Here is a 23035-nt window from a genome sequence, read left to right as displayed (position 1 = left end):
AAGCCCAGAGAGTAGATGGTTGTTATTTTTGTTTCACACAACAACCACCTACTTGTCATTTTACCAGTCGTCCTTGTAATGCAGTATATCATTGTTCAAGTGTGGTCTGGTGGATTTTTTTTGTTGGGAAGATACACCACTGTCAGAATTCTTACTTTCAACTTCTTCTTACATATGGTTATAGTTTTCTAACAGAATTGATGTGATGATGTATAGCAGGAGGAAATAGAAATAGCCATGTCAATAGATGATGATAGACAGAAAATATAGTGTCATTTTTGGTTTATAAGTGTGTACTTTTTTCTCACTCTTTGAACTCTGCGACTGATATATGGTCACGTAATGTCACATCTTGTATGCTTCAGAACAGACATTTTGCGCTTCATGCACACACCCTCATCATGGAAAATACACAAAGTTAAAGGCACTTGATCTAGAAACCTTTTCTCAACTTGACAGCGTCTTTCTCAAATCTTGACAGCATGGAGCAGTGTCAGAATTTCACCAAGGGGTTTTGAAAGGCTGGACTACTACATGATGAAGAGCACAGCACAAGCTGTATGGCCAATTCGCCTTGATACGAAAATGACACTGAGTGACAATGAAAGAGAGACTGACAAAGTGTGTGATATAGGAATTATGAGTAGACACAGGAAGAAGATGAATTACCTTTTTGGTGGGCTACTTCCACGCACTCTTCGGCACTGTTTGGGGGGAAAAAACATTAATTTATTTAAAAGTTTAAATCATTTGTTTACTAAATATCCATTGTTAGGCTATGTACAAATCTTTTTTTCTCTTTAAATTTGGTGGGTGTTTAATAGTTTGAACATGGTAATCCTTATTTACTTGCATTTTCCATGGTGGTTGCATTTTTCTGTACCCATTTTTTTTCTCTCTGTTGCACTCTTGTTACATCTCTACTCAATGTTTTTCCTCTCCACGTAGCTGGATGGTTGGCAAGAAAAATGGTACACACCTTGCAGCGGCATAGCGAGTGAATAATGCAGACAAGACCATGAGGTGCATTCACAGACAGTGGGCCATTGCATTATTTGTTTCCCCAGGTAAATACTTGCAACCCACTGAAAACAGCTGGGCGACCCACTTTTAGGTCCCAATCCATAGGGTTGGACATTGAGTCTCGAGCATCAATGGCAACCAGGTCTAACATTCAGATTCTCCTAGGATCGTTACATTTTCTTCTTTTGATTCCTAGTTCCAATGCTCACGTCATCAACCAGAAATAGCTGTGAACACCAACCAAGAAGTACCCATCTGGCAAGCGCCAACAAAGAAAACGCGACTAAAAAGTTTGGCTCAACTGATAAAAAAAAAACAGTGGTCGGCTCAGTGCAACATGATCAATGTTGACTCATTCCATGAACATAATAGCTACTTGTAGCTCAATAACGAGCTAGCTAAGCTAAATGCCACCAGCAAAGGCATGTAAACAAAACTGGCAGAAAGTCACATGAGATTGAAACATGAACGATCACTATTTTATGGGCTATTGTTTATTTTTCCGAAACAAAGTGAAAGTCAAGACGTGTCGCGTATCTGGTTGGACATCCACAAGTAGATAGACAGAGATGCGATTCCGGTCCATGCTTATCAAAATTACGCAAAGTGAAACTTTTTTATGCCTTATAAGAAATTCATAGTAAAGTCGATAAAAAGTTCATATCATTAAACAATTTACAGAGAAGTTCAGACAATTATTCCAAAAAAGAGCACCTTCATTTAAACTCATGCAAACTTTTATGACCCCTCCTCTCGAAAGCATCAGGATTGAGAATCGTTAGGAACTGCAATCGGAAAGAGGAATCAGAATCGTAACAACCCGATCCACCAGTTGAGAACCAATGTACTAGATAGAATGGAATGCATCATAGTCATCTACTATTCAAATCTAGTAAACTGGACTACACTTAGAGTACTTTGAACTATAGTGTCTACTTGTGCAGATGTGAGGTGATGTCCACTCAGGACAAGTGTGAAATGTGGCGTGTGTCCAACTGAGGACACTGGGTGCAGACACTTGAGACAGTGGAGACACGAAACATCTGTTTCTATGTTGGATTAAGAGTATGTCTCTTAAGGGCTCTTAAGTTGTCGCCAGTGTAAAGTGCGATGTTTCAACAGCTCAGCGTGGCCTTCTCTTCCCTGATCGCAGAATGTTGTTGTTTTGCTGGCACTCACATAAAAAGCAATGACCTTGAGGTGACTTTGCTTTTATCGTTATTTGAGTAGGACAGCTCACTTTGAGGAGGGAAAGTTTGTCAGTTCATTTTAGGGTTTTTTGCCAGTGTTCTACCAGTCCCAGTCTTTATCCACTTTTTAGGCTCTACTTGCTTTTGTGATGAATTTAATATTTACTTCTTTGCTGCTGAGACGTTGAGTGATACCAGATGCTTTTTTAGACATTTTGTTCCCCGAGTGTTTCCTGCCCTCTCACACACAAACAAAGCAGATGATTCAAAGCAGTGTCAGGGAGCGGAGAAATAATGAAGCTCACCTGTTCAGCAGCAAATGGACACATGGACCTTTCAGCTGCAGCAGCCACTTAAGGCTCGTTATCAGTCGAGGGCACTTCCACTGCAGTCCTGTTGCCTGTGGGATCAGCACAGGAGTAAACACTTATATCATGTTTACGTTCACTTCAAGTTGGGAGGAATCCAAAGCCTGCTAATACACACAGGGGGGTTGCTCTGTGATAGATCGCAACAAGCTGTCATTCTGCCTCCGAGTGGTGGTCCTGAAATATCTCAGTTGCCTTATTGGCAATTAAAGATGACCTGGTTGTATTTCTCTGCTCCTACCAGAGTTAGAACATTCTCTGCATGCTCTCCCAAATCACTAATGAGACATGCTGTCAGCTGTGGTGTCATTGTTGTCTTAAACAAGGACAGCAATTGATGTGGACACGGAGGAGTGAAAAGTCAAATGCTCTGATGCTGCAGTGAGGTCACGTTCAAGGGAAAAAAGCAAGTTGGCCTATACGTGGGAGGAGCTACACTGATGGGTGGATATTTGATAACAAGGCCTATGTTTGGCATGTCGTCAAACACCAGGCTGGCAAGCACTGTGGCCACCAACTGAGATTTTAATGACTTTCCAAATCAATCAAAAGATCTGGGTTGCTGCCGCAGAGTTTGGCTGGCACAAACACAAACATGCACAAAAGAACTCTGGCATTTGAACTAATCATTGTTTTCCCAGTCAAATTGTTGTAATCCCACTTTCTGCCTGTTGAAGATATAGAGTGACCTTTGTTGTTTGTTTTGTCATCACCTGTCATGGCATGCCAAAGCATGGCCATGGCTGTTTAACATAGAAAGATGTTTTGTTCCAATATTTTGTTCCTAGCATATAGTATTTGCCTGCACTGGATAGTTTAATGGACAAATATGTGCCTTCACATCTTCACATTTTTATGTGAAGTTTGGACACCTCTGCATTGGAGGGAATTACAGTGAATAAAAAAACTTGTGTTTAGTAGTTGGCACCCACTAATTTACCACCTCCAGTACTGGAGTGGGATAGAATCACCTGTCAGGGTTTTCAGTCAAACAAGTCAGATATGTTTCGTAAGTCAGTACAAGTCCGTAAACACGATCAGAAGCGCTGGCTTACATTTACAAATACATTGTAGTATTTGTTTCATGAAATTATATCAATTTATCCCAACTGTCTATTATCTTCATTTAGCTGCACTGCCACCATTGTGTTGGCATGTACTGTATGTGTTAGATTTCAGCTTCTATGTGTTGCCATGTTGATGTAATCTGCCCAGGGCCTTCAGAATCAGGAGTGCTCGTGGCCGTGAGTTACAGGGCACCTATTATGCTCATTTTATGGCCTTTTTTATTGAATTGTGGACTCCTGTATAGCAGTTACACACACTAAAGAAAAAGCTTTCTAGTTCTTCCAGAATCTGCACCTATTCAGCTCTACTTCTTTGGATTTCGACAAAAACGGTCAGTTTTATTGTATTCCATCCACGGCCCGCCTCCAGGCACGCCTACTCCGCTGTGATTGGTCACACGCCATAGTGCTTACAAGGATTTCCGGTGTTGTGCCGCTAGCTGCGAACCCAACTTTATAGGAGTTGATAAACAGCAATTTATCTTTTTAAAATGTCCGCTTTTAACATCCAGCCCTATGTGTTGGATCCCGAATCCAATCCATGGTAGACACTGGACAGTCCGAGGTTTCTCAAGAAAAGAGGTTACTTCAAGACATCTCTCAATGGTAAGTAGCTTTAGCATTTTAGCGTTTTCTACAGTATCGGTAACATCTAATGTTGTCATTACACATTTTTTGCAGGACTACCAGTGTTTAAAAAACTCAGGTAGAGCCACTAACTGTGGTAGGAAACGCTATTTTCTTTAATGAAACCCTGCTCCCTGTACAGTATGCAGACTCCACACATAATGCAACACAGGCAACTGCTTTTGCTGCATGACTTACACAAAATAAGTTAGACACAGTTAGGGCACTGATAAATTGTTACTTACTGCTTGCTCTTCTGACTCTTCCACATGACCAAGTAATGTTGGAAAGGCGTCGGGCTTCAGCAGGTTTGTGGGCTAGTCTAGCTGCATACTGGCCCATGTTCACTAAACATTTCAGGGAAATGTGAAATGCCTATGACAGATTAAAATGCATTTATTTTGCTGGTAGAGACTCAGGAACTCCAACCACTTGTGCCTGATAGTGATGTCTTTAGGAGTTGTAAATGAATGTGGCATTCCCTTACGAGCTATTGTTAGCAACATAAACAGAGAAGCAGAGCTTGGGGGGGCAGAGCATGTATCTGGCCTATAGCCACGCCCATAAGGAAGCCCGTTCCTCTGTGACATCGCAAAGGAAAAGTTTTGCAACACTCTCTGAAAACCGAGTGTTTTGAGCATAATAGGTCTCCTTTAAATGATAGGAGCAGATGCCCACAATAACATCAGCATTTTTTGGCCTTTGATTGGTGGATCAGGAAAAATTGTTTGACGAGCTATGTGACACTAATGGCTGGCAGAGGAGGAGAAACTGAGATCTTAGGGGAATAGATTTATTTTGTTTAAGTATTACATTGATAGAAATACAGTCATGGAAAAAAAATATTACACCACTTTTTCTTCAGTTTCTTGTTCATTTCAATGCATTTCAATGTTGTTTGGACAAATATCACGATTACAACAAAAATAGCTCACGAGAGTAAAATTTTTTGGAAATACAATGTTGTAGTTATTCATGTAAAACAGTGACTTTGGAAAAGTCAAGAAAACCATGTAAGTTGCGAGGTATCATCTCTTAAACTCTTATGAGCTATTTATGTTATCATTGTTATAGCTCTCCAAACAAATGTACCTTTAGTTGTATGAGGCATCAAAGTGAAGAAATAAAGTGAAGAAACAAGGGTGGTCTAATCTTTTTTTTTCCATGACTGTATATTGATTGTGAACATCTCCAGATGATATTGTCGTGAATTGTCTGAAACCTTTATCACCGAGTAATTCTTTTATTTGGCTAATGGCCAAATTTACAGACACTGGCAATCACTGTTGGGTGTTAGCAAAAGTTGCTAGCAGAAAACAGGCAAATTGGTGACATTTTATCTGCTTTATTATTATTATTGCTTTATTAATTTTGCAACTTGCAGTTATGTACAGTGATCATGATTTCCAACAGTGTGTGAATGTAACATGCTGAGCCTTCTGTGTGTGTAGGTGTGGTTGTGGAGGACGGCCCCTTGTTCAGAGAACAGTGAGATTTGCTGATGATGTTTTGGCATGGTTACAGCCAGCAGTAATCATGCAGTTTAGCTTCAATAATGAGATAGCTGATGGACATCATCCTTGTCATCCTTAGAACATACGGACAGATGTTTCAGTGTTCATCCCCAACTTGCAAAATGCCTCTCTCTCTCATGCCATACATTGTTATGTTGGCTTTTTGTATATTATTGATGGCTTGTGATGTGATGGTGGTATTAAGAGGTGGATTAAGTTGGTTCTGTCCCTACTGAAGGCCCAGGTACCAAATAGACTGCTTGCCACTGCATTCCAGAGACTGTATGAACATGCATTTTCAGTGACACAACACAGACATTTGATAAGCTACATTTGATAAACACTCTTGCGGTCATTGACAGCAAGCAACTGTCCAGTCAGTGTAACAGGGGAGGTTAAGCATGAGGAAGCAAGCAGGTGTTGATAAGGGTAAGGAACGATGCAGAGTGTGCTGTGATAGGACTACTTTCTACGTATTTCACTGTGAGAAAAACAATGAGCACTGCTTCACCAGCAACATTTAAAAATGAGGAAATAATGCACTTTTTTTGGCACTTCCTGCAAAAGTTTGTAGGTCACTTTGGTTTAATCCACTTTGTTCCTGGGAAAGTCTGCTAATTAGCAGCATGCCGATGACCACTGAGCCTTCACTCCTGACTGTAATCTGAAGACAAAGAATCTTTTTGTACCGTATCCAATTTAAAAATCAATTTTTGAGTTTGACTTACTTTCTATATACTTATGTGCCACTTCATTGTAGGCACACCTGCACCGTCTAATGAGCTGCACCAATAATATTTCTTTTAGACTGACACCTTTGTTCATACTGGTAAGAGCTTTCAGTATGATGCAGTATAGGCCTGTCACGTAAATGGATGAATCAATTCATCAAACAATCCAAAAAACAGGACAATAATTATGATTAATTGACATGCATGTATGTATGCGTTTTGACGTGACAGCTCGTCTCTCTGTGACACACAGACTGGATGACATGAGGGTTCACTATGCATTTGTCTGTGAGCATCGGTTCTATAAGTGGAATGAAGGGAGAGAGTGGGCCCTCATCTCATTTAGCCTCTTTGTGGAGGCGGGGCTACTAGCAACAGTAGCTAGTCTAGCTACTACCCTAGCTCCATGAACTCTGTGACTCCGTGATCCAGCATACGCTAACATGAATGACAAGGAACTTTGAATGCACCAGGATACCAAAACATTTTGGACAATTCCATGCTCCCAACCTTGTGGGAACAGTTTGCAGCGGGCCCCTTCCTCTTCCAACATGACTATGCACCAGTGCACAAAGCAAGGTCCATAAAGACATGGATGACAGAATCTAGTGTGGATGAACTTGACTGGCCTGTTCTGACCTGAACCCAATGGAACAACTTTGGGATGAATTGGAGCGGAGACTTAAAGCCCGGCTTTCTCCACCAACATCAGTGTGTGACCTCACCAACCTCACACGAATGGTCAAAAATTCCGATAAACACAGTCCTCAAACTTGTGGACAGCCTTCCCAGAAGAGTTGAAGCGGCAATAGCTGCAAAAGGTGCACAGACGTCATACTGAACCCTATGGGTTAGGAATGGGATGGCACTTAAGTTCATATGTGAGTCATGGAAGGTGAGCAAATACCTTTGGTTTTATATATATATATATGTATATATCTGCTTGCTATACGTTTCACTTCTAACAGACTGTATTAGTCAGTTGACCTTCGGGAACCAATTGGCCCCCAGCACCAGCCTCAGAATTTGACACTGAAGGGTACTGTCGAGTTTTAGCATCATGAGGATTGTGGGTGCTCCTGAGTGATGGGTTTGTGGTTGGTCTTTGATGTTCTCGGTGCTTCTTAATGAGGATCAGACTCACCCAGTTTGGGCTAAAGCATCCCCTGGAGGAGGAGCAGTAGAGAGCTCAGAAGAAGAGGACTTCACCTCCCTCGCTTTTATACTTCATCTCCTTCCCCGCCTCGTCTTTCTTCAATCAGCCTTCTTGGCACATACTGCTTCTCTGTGTCATTGAGCCACTTCATCAGTTGGATAAGGACCTCTCGGCTCACATGAATCACCCCTTTCAAGTTTTTTCATCAGCACCTCCAGGATGCACGAAGGCCGGGTCCGGGAATAACACACCCTGTGGGGCTGAGTTCGCACTGGACACAAACCCTGAAACATGTGTGTACACAGATCTGTGATGAGGTCAGAGGTCAGAGCAGATGTCAGATGATGGGTATGCCAGACTAACCCTTGACCCAGGTTTTGAAATTGAAGTGGAATCAGTAACATATGTGTTCTACTTTTCTACTTGGGTCACTTTCCCAGGTGGAGAGACACATTTGATGGATTAGCGCCTCCAACAAGGAGCTTCTGTGGGTGAACTATTAGCCCATACTGAAATCATGGATGGAATTATAACAAAACCAAATGAAAAAAGATGTCTGCTATGAGAGAAGTCAACATTGGGAACTTGGACGTTAATTAGGCTTTAATGATGGCAATAATAGTCATGGAGTACGTCTTGATTTATGGTCGGAATTTTCATATAGTGGAACCTTGGTTAGAATCATTAATCCGCTCCAGAAGTTTAGACTCAAACCAAAATGTATGATAATATGAAATAATATAAAACCAATTATTGTCTTCCAGAAAGCCAATAATGTTAAAATAAAACACATTTTTGTCGTTTTAATATCTAAGTTCTACATAGATAAAACAATTCTAAATACATGTGAAGAGCTTGCAACCAAAAGGCGCTAAATCCATTTTGACTGATTTCGAGAAAATCAATGATTTTTAATTACACACATATCAATCTATTTGGTCATCAAGTCTATATTGCAAATGAAAGAGCTCTCAATATAGGTCATAAAAATGCATGCTATAAAAATCCTGCACACACCATGTATTTTATATATTTTTTTTAATTAATTTTTTTTCGGATTTAGCGCCTTTTGGCTGAAATAAATTTGAAGTCACCTTTAACTTCATCAATGGCATTGTTGTAAAAGAATGTAAGGTGCTTTAATGTGCTATGCTAATAAAATAATTACAACACAGAAGCCATTCTCAACATACAATACACCCCCCCCCCGCTTTAATGATGGCAATAATAGTCATGGAGTACGTCTTGATTTATGGTCGGAATTTTCATATAGTGGAACCTTGGTTAGAATCATTAATCCGCTCCAGAGGTTTAGACTCAAACCAAAATGTATGATAATATGAAATAATATAAAACCAATTATTGTCTTCCAGAAAGCCAATAATGTTAAAATAAAACACATTTTTGTCGTTTTAATATCTAAGTTCTACATAGATAAAACAATTCTAAATACATGTGAAGAGCTTGCAACCAAAAGGCGCTAAATCCATTTTGACTGATTTCGAGAAAATCAATGATTTTTAATTACACACATATCAATCTATTTGGTCATCAAGTCTATATTGCAAATGAAAGAGCTCTCAATATAGGTCATAAAAATGCATGCTATAAAAATCCTGCACACACCATGTATTTTATATATTTTTTTTAATTAATTTTTTTTTCGGATTTAGCGCCTTTTGGCTGAAATTGTCACGCCCTGCGTGAGTTCCGGCGTGACAGTTTGTTTATGTTCCCGGTCTAGGTTTTGGTTTCCGTTGTGAACTCTTATTTTGTAGTTAACTTCCTGTTTTGTCCAGTCGTCCTTGGTTGCCGTAATCGTTCACACCTGTCCCTAATTTGTGTGGGTATATAGTTCAGGTGTGCGCTTCTCCCTTCGTGGGATCATTATCATTTGTCAGTCAGCAAGTTGTGTTGCCTTTTTCCTGCTGCTGTAATTTATGCTAAGAATAAATATTATTTACCGGCATTTGGTCCTGCTCTCTGCATCCTGGGGTCGCACCGCAACAAAGACATGCGCAGCCGTGACAGAATAATCCCACCATTTGACGACGACCCCGCGGAGAGCGATTACTGGACCTGGCAGCTCCTCAAGGCCATGGAGGACGAGGAGATGGCGTTACCGCCATGGGAGATGGAGGACTTGGTGTGCGGTCCGGACGACACGTATGTCTCAACGGCGTGGCTGTATCCCGGACCCGCCGAGGACACTCCACACCCTCCGCGACGCCGACGCAAGCCGCGGCGCCAAAGAGCGACGCCACGCTCGTTCTCCGCTCCGCGCCGAGCTAAGGTGGACCAGCCCTCACGCCAGGCCGGCCTCGACGAACCCGATGACGATCTCGCGGAGCTCGACGAGTGGACCCGGCAGTTCTTCGAGGCGATGGAGCAGGAATGTGCCAGGTACACGCCGGAGGAATTGGAAACCATGGTGTGGGGGCCGGACGGCACCCTAGTGCCCATGGCGTCGGTGTTCCCGGTACCCGTTGCACACCCTCCGACGCGGCGGCGTCGCCGGCGCATGGCACGTCGCCAAGAGGTATGGCCGCCCTCTTCCGCCTCGCCATGTCACGCCACTGCACAGCATTACCCTTCGCTGTTGCCGAGTCACAGCCCGTCGGGCGTTCCCTGACGGCTCCCGTGGCAGGTGGCGAGGCTCCTCAGATTCCTCCAGTTCCCAAGCCACGCAGCCCCAGGTGTCCACAAGACCCGGCTCCCGTGCCAAGCTGCGTGGCCTCTCGGATTCCTCCAGTTCCCAAGCCACGCAGCCCCTGGGGTTTCCAAGACCCGGCTCCCGTGCCAAGCTGCGTGGCCTCACAGATTCTGCCAGTTCCCAAGCCACGCAGCCCCAGGGGTTTCCAAGACCCGGCTCCCGTGCCAAGCTGCGTGGCCTCGTGGATTCCTCCAGTTCCTAAGCCACGCAGTCCCAGGTGTCCCCAAGACCTGGCGCCCGTGCCCAAGCCGTGCAGCCCGAGGGGTTCTCAAGACCCGGCTCCCATGCCAAGCTGCGCGGCGTCCCTGATCCCGCCCGTGCCCAAGCCGCGCAGCTTCAGGCCCGAACAAGTGGCTGTGGCCGGGACTGCTGACCTGGAGGAGCCAGTGACCCTCCTCCAAGCCTCCCTCCTCCCTGCCCTGGTTTCGGCTCCCTCGGATTACGGCGTCTGGGATCCGCCTTCGAGAGGGGGGGCTAGTACCACCTGCTGGGCTACGGTGGAAGCACAGCCCAGCCCGCCGATGGAAGGGGAGGATGGCGCCACCTGCTGGGGGAGTGAGGAGGCACAGCCCACTCCACCTGCAGGACGAGCAGCAGGGCTTGCTGGAGCAGATGGACAGGCTCTGGCAGGGACCACGCCTGCTGCTTCGCCGTCGCCGCGTCGGGATCGGACGCCTGCTTCTTCGCGTCGGGATCGGACGCCTGCTTCTTCGCGTCGGGATCGGACGCCTGCTTCTTCGCGTCGGGATCGGACGCCTGCTTCTTCGCGTCGGGATCGGACGCCTGCTTCTTCGCGTCGGGATCGGACGCCTGCTTCTTCGCGTCGGGATCGGACGCCTGCTTCTTCGCGTCGGGATCGGACGCCTGCTTCTTCGCGTCGGGATCGGACGCCTGCTTCTTCGCGTCGGGATCGGACGCCTGCTTCTTCGCGTCGGGATCGGACGCCTGCTTCTTCGCGTCGGGACCGGACGCCTGCTTCATCGCCGTCTTCGCGTCGGGGCTGGACGGCCTCTAGACTTTCGGCCGGAGCCCTGGTTTTGCACCCAGGGCGCCCCCCTGAGGACACCTACCTTGCGTTTGGTCGAGGGCGCCCCCCGGAGGGTGTTTATCGACCCAACCATTCCCTCCATCACTTGGAGGGGTCTTGCTGGCTCCGACGGGCCTGCCGCCCCGGCCGGCCCCCTGAAGGGACCCGTCGGCGACCCACCTCCGGTTCCCCCACCACCCATCCCTCTTTGACTGCTATTTGTTTTGGACGTCTAGGATCCGTCCTTGAGGGGGGTGTACTGTCACGCCCTGCGTGAGTTCCGGCGTGACAGTTTGTTTATGTTCCCGGTCTAGGTTTTGGTTTCCGTTGTGAACTCTTATTTTGTAGTTAACTTCCTGTTTTGTCCAGTCGTCCTTGGTTGCCGTAATCGTTCACACCTGTCCCTAATTTGTGTGGGTATATAGTTCAGGTGTGCGCTTCTCCCTTCGTGGGATCATTATCATTTGTCAGTCAGCAAGTTGTGTTGCCTTTTTCCTGCTGCTGTAATTTATGCTAAGAATAAATATTATTTACCGGCATTTGGTCCTGCTCTCTGCATCCTGGGGTCGCACCGCAACAAAGACATGCGCAGCCGTGACAGAAATGACGGATTTAGCGCCTTTTGGCTGAAATAAATTTGAAGTCACCTTTAACTTCATCAATGGCATTGTTGTAAAAGAATGTAAGGTGCTTTAATGTGCTATGCTAATAAAATAATTACAACACAGAAGCCATTCTCAACATACAATACACCCCCCCCACCCCCCACACACATGCACTCGTTCACCTTCACACATTACAGAAACAAAATGTTATAACCTACCACTAGTACACTGTTACTGATAAAATTTTGTTAAGATATTATAGCACACGTTAACATCATCCACATTCCATCATGATCAGCTTTAACACAACTCAACATACCCAATTATACAAGACATTGGTGGTACAAGACATGTCATACATTGCAGGTGCATTCAACCTGTAGGCTGCAGTAGAGCGACACATGAAAAATAACAATTTGCAGACAATAATACAAATTTTATTAAAAGCACTGCTCATATTTGACTGCACCATGAAGGTGACAGTGACAAAAATCATCTCATTACAAACTCTTTACATTGTATGTTTTTTAGTACAAGTAAAATAATGTTTCTCATGAAAGTTGGAGGTGTCAAGGTAGAGACATGCCTTTTATGGCGTAAAAAAAACTTCCATGTTACAGAATACTGTAAAAACACAATTTGTGTTCTCCTGAATTGCATAACATACTGTAACTATCATACGTGTACTTAATGTACACAAACAAAACAGGATGCGCACTGATACTGGCTTTCTGTATGTGGAGTGCCAATTGTATTCTTCTCTCTGATTGGTCAGATTATCAATTGATGGGAAACTTGGGCCAATCAGAATAAAGAATAAAGAAAGGGATTTAGCTCCTTTTGGTTGAAATCTGAAATGGAAATAGTGCCTTTTGGTTGAAAGCATAAATTTCATATCACTTTTTTTCATATTTTTTAAATGATTTCAAGACCAAAATATGTGATTTGGATACACATGACAGAGGTCTATTAAACTCATGAAAAACATGCAACTTAGTGAAAATTGGATTTAGCGCCTTTTGGTTGCAAGCTCTTCATATAAATGAATGAAATGACTTTTCACTTTTACCTTTGACTTTTATCTCTAGTGAAGACACTATCTTTGTGTTTTCCAATTCACTTGTCCAAAAGTTGTGTCCACGTTAGTCTCTCTGCCACAATCAATGTCACCTTAAATGGCCATTTTGTCACGGTGCAGCTTCAGAGTTTTATGGTTCGACCCCAGGATGCAGAGATGAGGATCCAAATCCAGGTAAAATATATTTATTACTATGCAGCAGGATGACGCAGTAGCATGGTAAACTCAAACACAAGACAATGAACCGACAAACAAAGGAGCGCGCACCTGAACTAAATAGCAATCACAAATTGAAAACAGGTGCGGGAGAAAGTGGAGAGGAACGGAAAACAGAACAGAGCAACAGAGGAAGTGAATACAAAATAAGGGCACGAACGAGGAACAGAGAAAAAGACGAAAACTAAGAAAGCTGTCACGAGGGGGTGAAGCCCGATCGTGACACATTTATCACTTTCATTCATCATATATAGGCATTTGGAATTGTTGTTTGTGTGATATATAATTGTAAAAGTGTGAAATGCGTTTGTTGTTAAAATATTTGGGGCATAACTGTACTCGTTAGCAAAGAACTACAGAGCCAACTGCTTATGACATCATAAACAGGTGACAGAGCTGACTTCCAGTTCCTGTTTCCACTTGAGCGAGCTCATCGAATGCTAACAAGAATGTTCAGTGATTAAAAGAACACTGTTAGTCTCACATCATGTGTTAATAACACAACCAGACACATGTCATATTAGACGCTAATCCTAAAATGTATGTGAACAGGGGCGAATTTTGGCAGAAATTTTCGACCTTAACCGATGTTGTACTGTATTTCCTTTATTTTCAAAAAGCCAGTCAGAGATGCTGCAGTGTGAAAATTCAGACTTTGGGTTTCCCCCACCAGTCTGCAAAACAAGAGCCTGCAGCTGTTTCTTGTGCCATTTATCACAATGAGCCTCCAGTCAGCACCATTTCTGGAGCAGGGAAGCGCTTTGTTAATTCCTTTCATTGCCATAAAAGAAAGCCATAAAGACTGGATCTCATAATTCCTGTTGCAGAACTAGATCATCGCATAATGAAGGGAAGGAAAGTATCTTTTTGTCTCCAGACCAGACCCAAAAAGGCTGGCTTCATATTTCGGCTCACTAGTCCCCCCCACTCAAGTTGCTCATATGTTCCTCTCTGTCTATTAGAGCCTTTTAACCTTGATTTATTTTAGAAGCAGCTTTAAATCTAGTGCTGCGCTGTGTGTCCGCCTCCATCAGATGATTATCTGTGTCCCGTGTTGGCCCCGGCCCACACTGTTTGCTCAGCACATCTGAACTGCTGACCTGTGTGTGTGTGTGTGTGTGTGTGTGTGTGGCTGCTGGCTTGCACTGATTCATACACTTCCTGTCCCGTATTGTGACACTGATGCCCGTGTTTGCTGTCACTGCACTTCACATGTCACTATTTGCACTGTGGCTAGTCAGCCACTGGGAGCTTGGCTTTATCCTTCATTCAATTCATCTTCATTTTAAGACAGTCATGGTTACACATAGGCCTGACATCTGATTTGGAAGTTTTTGATCAAAAGATTTCTCATTCACACAAAGCCAGTTATAATTTATACGTGACGTGGTAATAGAGGTAGAATGTTCAGCATACATGTACGACTGTTAAAAATACCCACAATTTATATGTGACCTGTTTTTATGTCTTTATGCTTCACTGATAATGATTTTTCTTCAAATGCACTTTTTGACGGTCTTTTGATACACCATGGTTGCTGTGAGACGCCAATGTTAACCATATATAACTTCTACACCACGACTCTGATTCCATCTGTACATGGATGGTCATATATCATCTATATCTATAAATTGTATAATTTAAAATGTGCAGATTACGTGTGTGAGGTATATTGAAAATAAAATGGGAGAGGGTTCTGGCACTGAATGTAATCTAATAATTCCGACAGTCACTTTTACTGTTATGGGAGTGGGGCGGGGGGGATACAGTGTTTGCACCTTTACTGATTTTTTGTCAAACAAATGTTAGTGAGTGACAACTGATGGAGATCTGAAACATTTAAGTTTGGCAAACATGCAAAACAATGGAAATCAGAAAGTGCGGAAACTTTTTCACACCACTGTATATATTTTTGACCACATTACAATGCTAATGTTACAATGCTAAAAACCTTAAAAATTTCAGCATGTGAGGTACAACAGATATATTAACATTAAGTCAGTTTAAGAGGCGGTGCAATATGTTACAATAACATGGAATAAGACCAAAAGGAGAAACATACTGAATAATATAACTTGACTTTATAACTTTTATATAACTCCTTTTTCGACCATTATTGTTGTTTGTTTTTCAAATTTTGCAAACATTCAACTATCTTCTGAAATACTCTTTGTAAATTTCCTACTTGTAATATTATACCTTTTTTCCCATAATATTGTGAATTTATTCCTATATTAACTTCTTCCCCTTTCCAAAAATGACAACTTTGTTTATTGTTTATTATAATATTATGATATATGATGTTTTTTAATATTTCAACTTTATGCTACTAAAATGACATAATTTTACCTTATCTGAGGAGGTTATGTTTTTGCCCGCATGTATCTGTTTGTGTTCAATATAACTTGAAAAGTTTTAAATGGATTTGGATGAAATCTTCAGTATTGTCAGAAATGGGAAATGAAAGAACTGATCCAATTTTGGAGATGATCCGGATCACCATCTGGATCCAGGAATTTTTTTTTAAAGATTCTTTAACACTGCAAGATTGGTCACATAACTCCACAAGAAATGGTCAGAGCACTTGGAAAAAAAAATTCTGTACAAGTTTCCAATAGGTTCTACAAAATATCAAAAACTGATCCAGATAAAGGAATAATTCCAGATACTAAGAAAAAATAGGGGCTCTTTGGAATTGGAAAACTTAGATTTTTGTGAACTAATATTGATGTCATTATGGATCCAATTGCTTATGGTATGTTGTTATGGTCTCTCTTCATATCTAATTATCTAGATAAAATAAATATACGACTATATTTATACGTCCACGCCTCTCCCCCAAAGCCATCTGGGATAGGCGCCAGCATACATCCTAATGAGGATAAGCGGTAAAAGAAAATGGATGGATGGATTTACCATGTCAAACACAGGAAGTAAACACACTATTAGTAAGAGAAATGGACAGTTGGTTAGACTTAAATAAGCTGTGCTTCTTTTTCTTGGAGGTTTTACAAATACAGTAAAGTCTCGTTATATCGATATTGTTGGGAGTCGGAAAAAATAACGATATAACCAGACTGTCGATATATCCGATCCTGCGCCGAACTGCATTAAAAGTGGGCAATAATGCACTCGACATTGTTCTATAGTATAGTTCTGACATACACTTTCGGTGCAACTTAGACACATCATCAGTGTTGTATCCTGGGTTCACTGGGTGTTTCGGGTCTCACAACAGACACCCTCGCCCAGGTGACCCAGCCGGGTTGATCCGTCCCGGCTTGTGTCTAAGTAGCTTTTGTTGTTTTCCACGGATCTCCCCGCTTGATCCACAGCCATCTGGACGCCTTTTCTGCTGTGTCAGTGATGTTTTTGATGGCTCTTTTGTTGTGCTGACCCTTCACTCCCAGCATCTTGAGTGCTCTAATGAGAGACTGGCCTACAATCCTCTGCACTCGACTTCGATGGGGTTGCATCGGGTCCTCCATCCTCTGCTTCGGCATTCGTCTGCCAGCTCCTCATACTTGGCCCTCTTCCTCTCAAAGGCCTCCTCCATCCGGTCTTCCCAGGGAACAGTCAACTCCAGCAGGACCACTTGCCAAGTTGCTTCTGACACCAGGACCATGTCTGGCCTGAGAGTGGTCACTGCGATGTTCTCTGGGAATTTGAACTGTCTCCCTAGGTCGACTTTCAGCTGCCAGTCTCGAGCTGTCGCCAGCAGCCCCCCTGCTTGATTCCGGCATTGCTTCGGCTTCTCCCCAGCCCTAACAAAGACGATGGACTGCCTTGTTGGTTGATGGTGTTTACTGGTGGAGATTACTGTGCTAATGGCCTCTGCAATGACCCGCAGCACTTGGTCATGGCGCCAGCGGTAGCGCCCGTCCCCCAGTGCCCTTGGGCAGCAGCTGAGGATGTGTTCCAGTGATCCAGCACTCCGGCAGAGAGGGCACAGTGGATTCTCCGCCAAGCCCCAGCGAAAGAGGTTGGATTGTATAGAACAATGTCGAGCAGCTTAAATCAATCTTTGCTTAAGGATTTCAATACCAAAAAAGAACACGGCGAACGGCTGCTTCCAGTCAACTTTATTTTTCACACTTCCACCACCAGAGCACAGCACACACACCGATTCTCGCACTTCCTGGTTCACAGGTCATGCTCAACCCGCCCCACATAGCTGGCCAAACACATGCCTGCAACAGAAGAACCAACTGCGTTTGTGGTTTCTCTCGTGTGTATAGATTCTATACAGGCCAGAAGCAAACTATCTGCCGAATTTACCAGAAGGACATGATGAAACAAGTCTTGAAAATGACAGACAGACTCTTGTTGAAGAAATGGAGAAAAGAAGACCAAATGGCATCCTCATATCAAAAGTGATGGACTAACAACTCTAACAACATTGCATCATTTGATATACATGCTGTGATCAGTGATGATAACATGCAATAGATGCATTTAGATTTCATGCTCTAAAGTCGAGTCTTAAATCAAAATAGTGATACTTTTGATAGCTCAATATGACTCTGTTCTTTGCTTTTTCTTAGCTGGCTATATTGTAAATCCTTCCACTACCTCAATATATTCCAGGGTTTAAAATACATAAATGAATGACTGATTATTCTTTATATGATTTGAAATACTATAAACAACTTTTTAAAATTTACAAAACACATTAGCTGAATTTGCACATAGAATCACAAGGGATCGCCAGTACCAGTCTAACTTTTTACACCGTACCGGCTTGGAAATGAAATCAATAGTATCGCACATCGCTAGCATTCACATTACAGCAATGTTTACTTCTGTAAACACATGGAAATGTGAGCAACGTTGCGCTTTTCACAGGTCATGCTCAACCCGCCCTACATAGCTGGCCAAACACATGCCTGCAACAGAAGAACCAACTGCGTTCGTGGTTTCTCTCGTGTGTATAGAAACCACGAACAATAAAAAGATATCTGAATACAACAAAATTAAATACATGTATTTGTACGCTTGTGTCTTCGTTGGAATAGGTGTGTATGCTATGTCAGATGGTTCTTCTTTTGCAGGCATGTGTTTGGCCAGCTATGTGGGGCGGGTTGAGCATGACCTGTGAACCAGGAAGTGCGGGAATCGGTGTGTGTGCTGTGCTCTAGTGGTGGAAGTGTGAAAAATAAAGTTGACTGGAAGCAGCCGTTCAGCGTGTTCTTTTTTGGTATTGAAATCCTTAAGCAAAGATTGATTTAAGCTGCTTTTGTATCGATATAAGCAGACCAAATTGGCTGGCGGGAAATGAAAAGCGCATCGTAGTAACCGGATTATCATAATAACCGGGTATCTTACTAACGGAACTAATTATATCATAAAAGACAAGAAATTTGCCGGGAAATGAAAATAGTATCGTAATAAGTAGTAATTCGTTATAACCGATATCGATATAACAAGACTTTACTGTATTTGCAATGGATAAAAATAAAGTCAAGAGATAATAAGTCATGATAAAGTCAAGCTGAATAATTATTTTGATCATGTTTACATCAGACCAGTGCATTACAAATTTGAGCAAGTGGAGATAATCTCAAAGGAATTCTGTTGATGTTGTGTATTCTGTTTAGTTTGGGAGGGCTCATGTTCATATCTAATGAGGGTACAAAGCAAGAATGACTCATCAGGCCACATGAGGGCCCCAGAGAGAACAACCAGGAGGGAAGGAAGGCTCCTCAGTCATTCAGTCTAATTCATTATTCACTGATTCAAGTAAACACTGTTCCAAATAATGAACAAGTGGGGCAAATATATGGTCCTGTAGTTGGATCTGCACTAAAATGCAATGGATTCTTCCTTAGTTCTGTTTGTCATGGTAGGCCAATTGGTCCTGTCCCCCCACCCCCCAAAATAATCCACAAGTCACATCACTGAGTCATGCATCATTTGACTCACTTCTGATCACACACTCGTGAACTTTCATTCATCACACTTGGAGAATCCCCTCAGTCTTATCATTTATCTGGTTTTTGTTCCACTTCACTTTTAATGCAATGTATTAGCTTTGATTGTTGGAGCTATGACAGTGAGTAGCACCACACTGCTGATCAAAGAATTTACATTTTGCAATGTTGAATTTTAAAGGGGAACTGCACCTTTTGGGGAATTTTGCCTGCCATTCACAATCCTTATGTGAAACAAGAACACATATTTCTTTCCCTTTTCTGTGCATTCTACCAAAAGAAAACGAATCAGTATGAGTTAGCTAACAATTTAGGTCATTAAGACCTACCTATTTTGACTACGAAGCCCTCTAACAAAAAAATAACCTGTAACAATGTTGTATTGTTTCATATACATGCTGTGATCATGCATTGACAAGTACAATGATAATATGTAATAACAGTATCTTGCCTTATTTGTGATAAAGAAAAACTGAAACTTCTTTCCTAGGAGCATTGATTCAGCCCCAGGAGCTTACGCTACTTCCATCAACAACAGCAGCATAGACCCAGTTACAACACATACAATGTGCACTTTCATTTGAATGGCTGTGTCTTCCAGCACAAGACTTGTGCTCCAGTCCTTAGTTTAAAATGCTGACAGCAAACAAACATCTTGTTGAGTCTCTGTAGCAAAACTGAGAGCTAGGTATCCACTCTTCCATCTGTTCAGTCTGTGAGTGACGCTGGGACGAGCTGGGATGTTAGCTGCTACATGCTGTAGCTTAGTTACAATACAATTCAGTTATGTAAATGGAACACTGTATGGCGTTTTTTTTAAGCTTTTTTTGTTTTGTTAGAGCTTTAGTGTAAAAATACAGTAGGTACCTCCCATGACAAGCATTGCTAGCTCGCTCATGCTAATTTGTTTTCTCTCCGTAGAAGATATAATAATAACATAAATAACACATATAAATATAAATAATGCATATTTCACTGAACACATGCGATTCCAAAAAACTTACAGTTTTCCTTTTTTAAGTCCCCCTAAAATAGAAATAACATTTTTTTTAAAAGGACTCGTAATGAGGAGCTGCACCATTGTTGTTCATCACCTCAAAAATTGGTTTGGGTTTGCTTGATGCCAGTGTTTACAGAAGACGAGTGGGAATGTTTGTCCAGGCATCCACTTTTTGGAACTGATGTGCATTTTTGGAGACTTCCCTTGCCATCCATCCCCAGATTATCTCAATTGGATTTAGATCAGGGGAACATGCAGGATGGTCCAAAAGAGTAACGTTATTCCTTTGGGGAAGAAGTTCTTTGTCAGGAAGCTATTGTGAACTGCAGTGCTATCCTGTTGAAAAAGCTAGTAATTACCTCACAGACAACAGCCTTCAGTCATGAGGGATGCCCCCTGCAACATTTCCACATAGCCAGCTGCCATTTGACGCCCCTGCACAACCTGAAGCACCTCAGATCATGGTGGTGTTCCCACTGTTCCATGTGGAAAACATCTCAGGTGAAATCACCTTGTCATGCCAGTAACGTTGGAAGACAGGTAATACATTCATGAGGCTATGTTTTCATCAGCCTATTTCACTTTAATTGTTGTTTGCAATAAATTGCTTACTCACTGCCATTTTCTTTTTGCATTTTGAAGCTCACCTTACAACCTCCTTAAAATCCAACAGTGCAACATGTACATTTTTTTGTACTGGTCTTAACATTTTGGTCTGGAGTGTATCAGAGATGGAGGAATTATATCATGGTGTAATTAGCTTAATTAAAAGCATTTATGGGTGTGTCACGCCTCACTCTCCTGCCCTGCAGAAGGGTCTGACCTTCTGGGTCTAATTAGTGTCATTGCCACTTTTTGGACATGTTGCATACAGTACCTTTGAGCTTTCTCTGGTATTCCTATTGGAAAAGCAGTTACAAAGTGTTGCAGTGACAGGAAGTTTTTGGCCGTGAACTGGATTGCGAAGCTGCAGATAGAATATTGATTGCTTGTTCTGGTGACAAATTGTTGTTGTTCTGAGGAGTTTCACTGCTCCTGGTGACTATGTTTGACTTTTGGTGTTACACACCAATACAGGAAATCAACTGACTCGTTTCCTGATGCAGCAATTTCACACAAGCTGTACGTTAAACATTTTATGGATTTTGTGCTGTAATGTGTCACAGAGACCATAACAATTGCTAATGGGCTTCAGTGTTGCATTGTTGTCAACTGGAACACACATGCTGTTGCACGTCTGTGCTGGCCTTGCCGTGTTACTAGTGACTGATTTGTTGGTGACTCCTCGTGAGTAATGACTCATGATATGATGGGGCGAGAACCCTTCCATGGAATGTCTGGGAGGAAACCCCCGGCGGCTTGAAAGACATCTGTAATCCTCAATGAGGCGATACACCCCCAAAACCCCCAGCTGTTTCCTTATGCCCTACTCTCAAACTGTTACATTGGAGTCTCATATTGGTACTTTATAGTATATCATCACTCTCTGACTGATGACAACCATTTATGTTGCATCTCTTTTACGGCAAAGTATTTAAAAAAACACACTAAAATCAACAAATGATTATAAAGTTTACTTAAGAGTTTTAAATTGGATAGTGGCCATATTGTACCAACCTTTACAGACCTTGGGCTGTTTTTTGGCTCCATTCTTCCACATACGACCATCCCAATCTTAATGATTATCTCAGTTATTAATCTGACACTTTGATCATGTAGCATTTTCCCTCTTTGTGTGGACAAACACAAGGTTGGAAGAGTTTATTGGTGTTGTCTGTGGTGCTGAGTTTCCCTTGTTGTGGTCGCCATAATAACTCGCAGACTGAAAGGTCAGTTACAGAAATACCACAGTGGCACTCTTGACAGCACATAAGCACATCACCCTAATTAAATATCTCAGTTGCCCTTCTCTTTTTACTTGGTAAGTATGTAGAAAGGAGCTTTGAGGTGTGTTTCCCATCATCATCTACCAGTATACAAAACCACAGTATCTTTTCAAATAGAAAATCTTTGGTGGTACTTTATTGTAGCCATTCTTCACGTTAACATCAAGCTTTATTGTTTTGTGTAAGATGCTTTTCCTAATCCATCACAGTGTGCACAAACATTGGCTGAAGTAGAAAAATGAAATTATAACCTTCCCTAAACGATGCTATTTAAAGCCTTTGAACGGAGATCTGTTTGTGTTCGTACACTGTACTCTTAAGAAGTGGCTTAAAGGCAGGGAGGGTTCCAGTCCAGTCCCAACACAGCGCTTTCATCTACTCCTAAATATGTACAGACTAACCATACTGAGAGACTTTCAGTAAAACCTATATGCAGTCCTGGTCTTCCTTCTTTGACGTAATCCCTGGTAGCATGTTGCAAGAACAGCAGAACTGAGCCTCACCGGTGACGCACTCATACAATCCGACATGTTCCGATATCCAATCACGCGCTAATGTCGCTCTCTATCCTCGTCCCGTTTCTCTCCCTTTCCAAAATCCGTCAGACATGCAGCAACTCCCATGAGGTCCTTTTGAATCCGAATGTGTCATCAGTGGGAAATTATGTAGGTCAATCTGCTTTGCTTCGTCTAAAGCCATTGAGATATGGCCATCATATTAATATCTAATTTCCATACAGTCACGATGCTTGTCATCACTGTGTTGACAAGTGACATCTTTTTAATGTTTACATGCTTTCTTTACATTCATCTTCATTCATTGGGAATTTTCCCAAAGTGGGATGAAAAATCTTATCTGGGTTGAGAATACAAAGTTTTTCAGTTGAGCAGCATCCAGAGAGAAG

At 42.4% G+C, this 23035-nt stretch overlaps 1 protein-coding gene across 1 annotated transcript in view; it reads left to right on the top strand.

Moving 5' to 3' along the window:
- The window catches only part of kiaa1217 (KIAA1217 ortholog), a 96305-nt gene that overhangs the window by 2595 nt on the left and 70675 nt on the right, over positions 1-23035 (top strand). The gene's annotated exons all lie outside the window — the stretch shown is intronic.

Source organism: Doryrhamphus excisus, linkage group LG7, assembly GCF_037039965.1.
Source record: "Doryrhamphus excisus strain RoL-2023G ecotype Guam linkage group LG7, RoL_Dexc_Guam_v1.1, whole genome shotgun sequence".
Classification (NCBI taxonomy): Eukaryota; Metazoa; Chordata; class Actinopteri; order Syngnathiformes; family Syngnathidae; genus Doryrhamphus; species Doryrhamphus excisus.
This window is presented reverse-complemented; position numbering and strand designations above follow the sequence as displayed.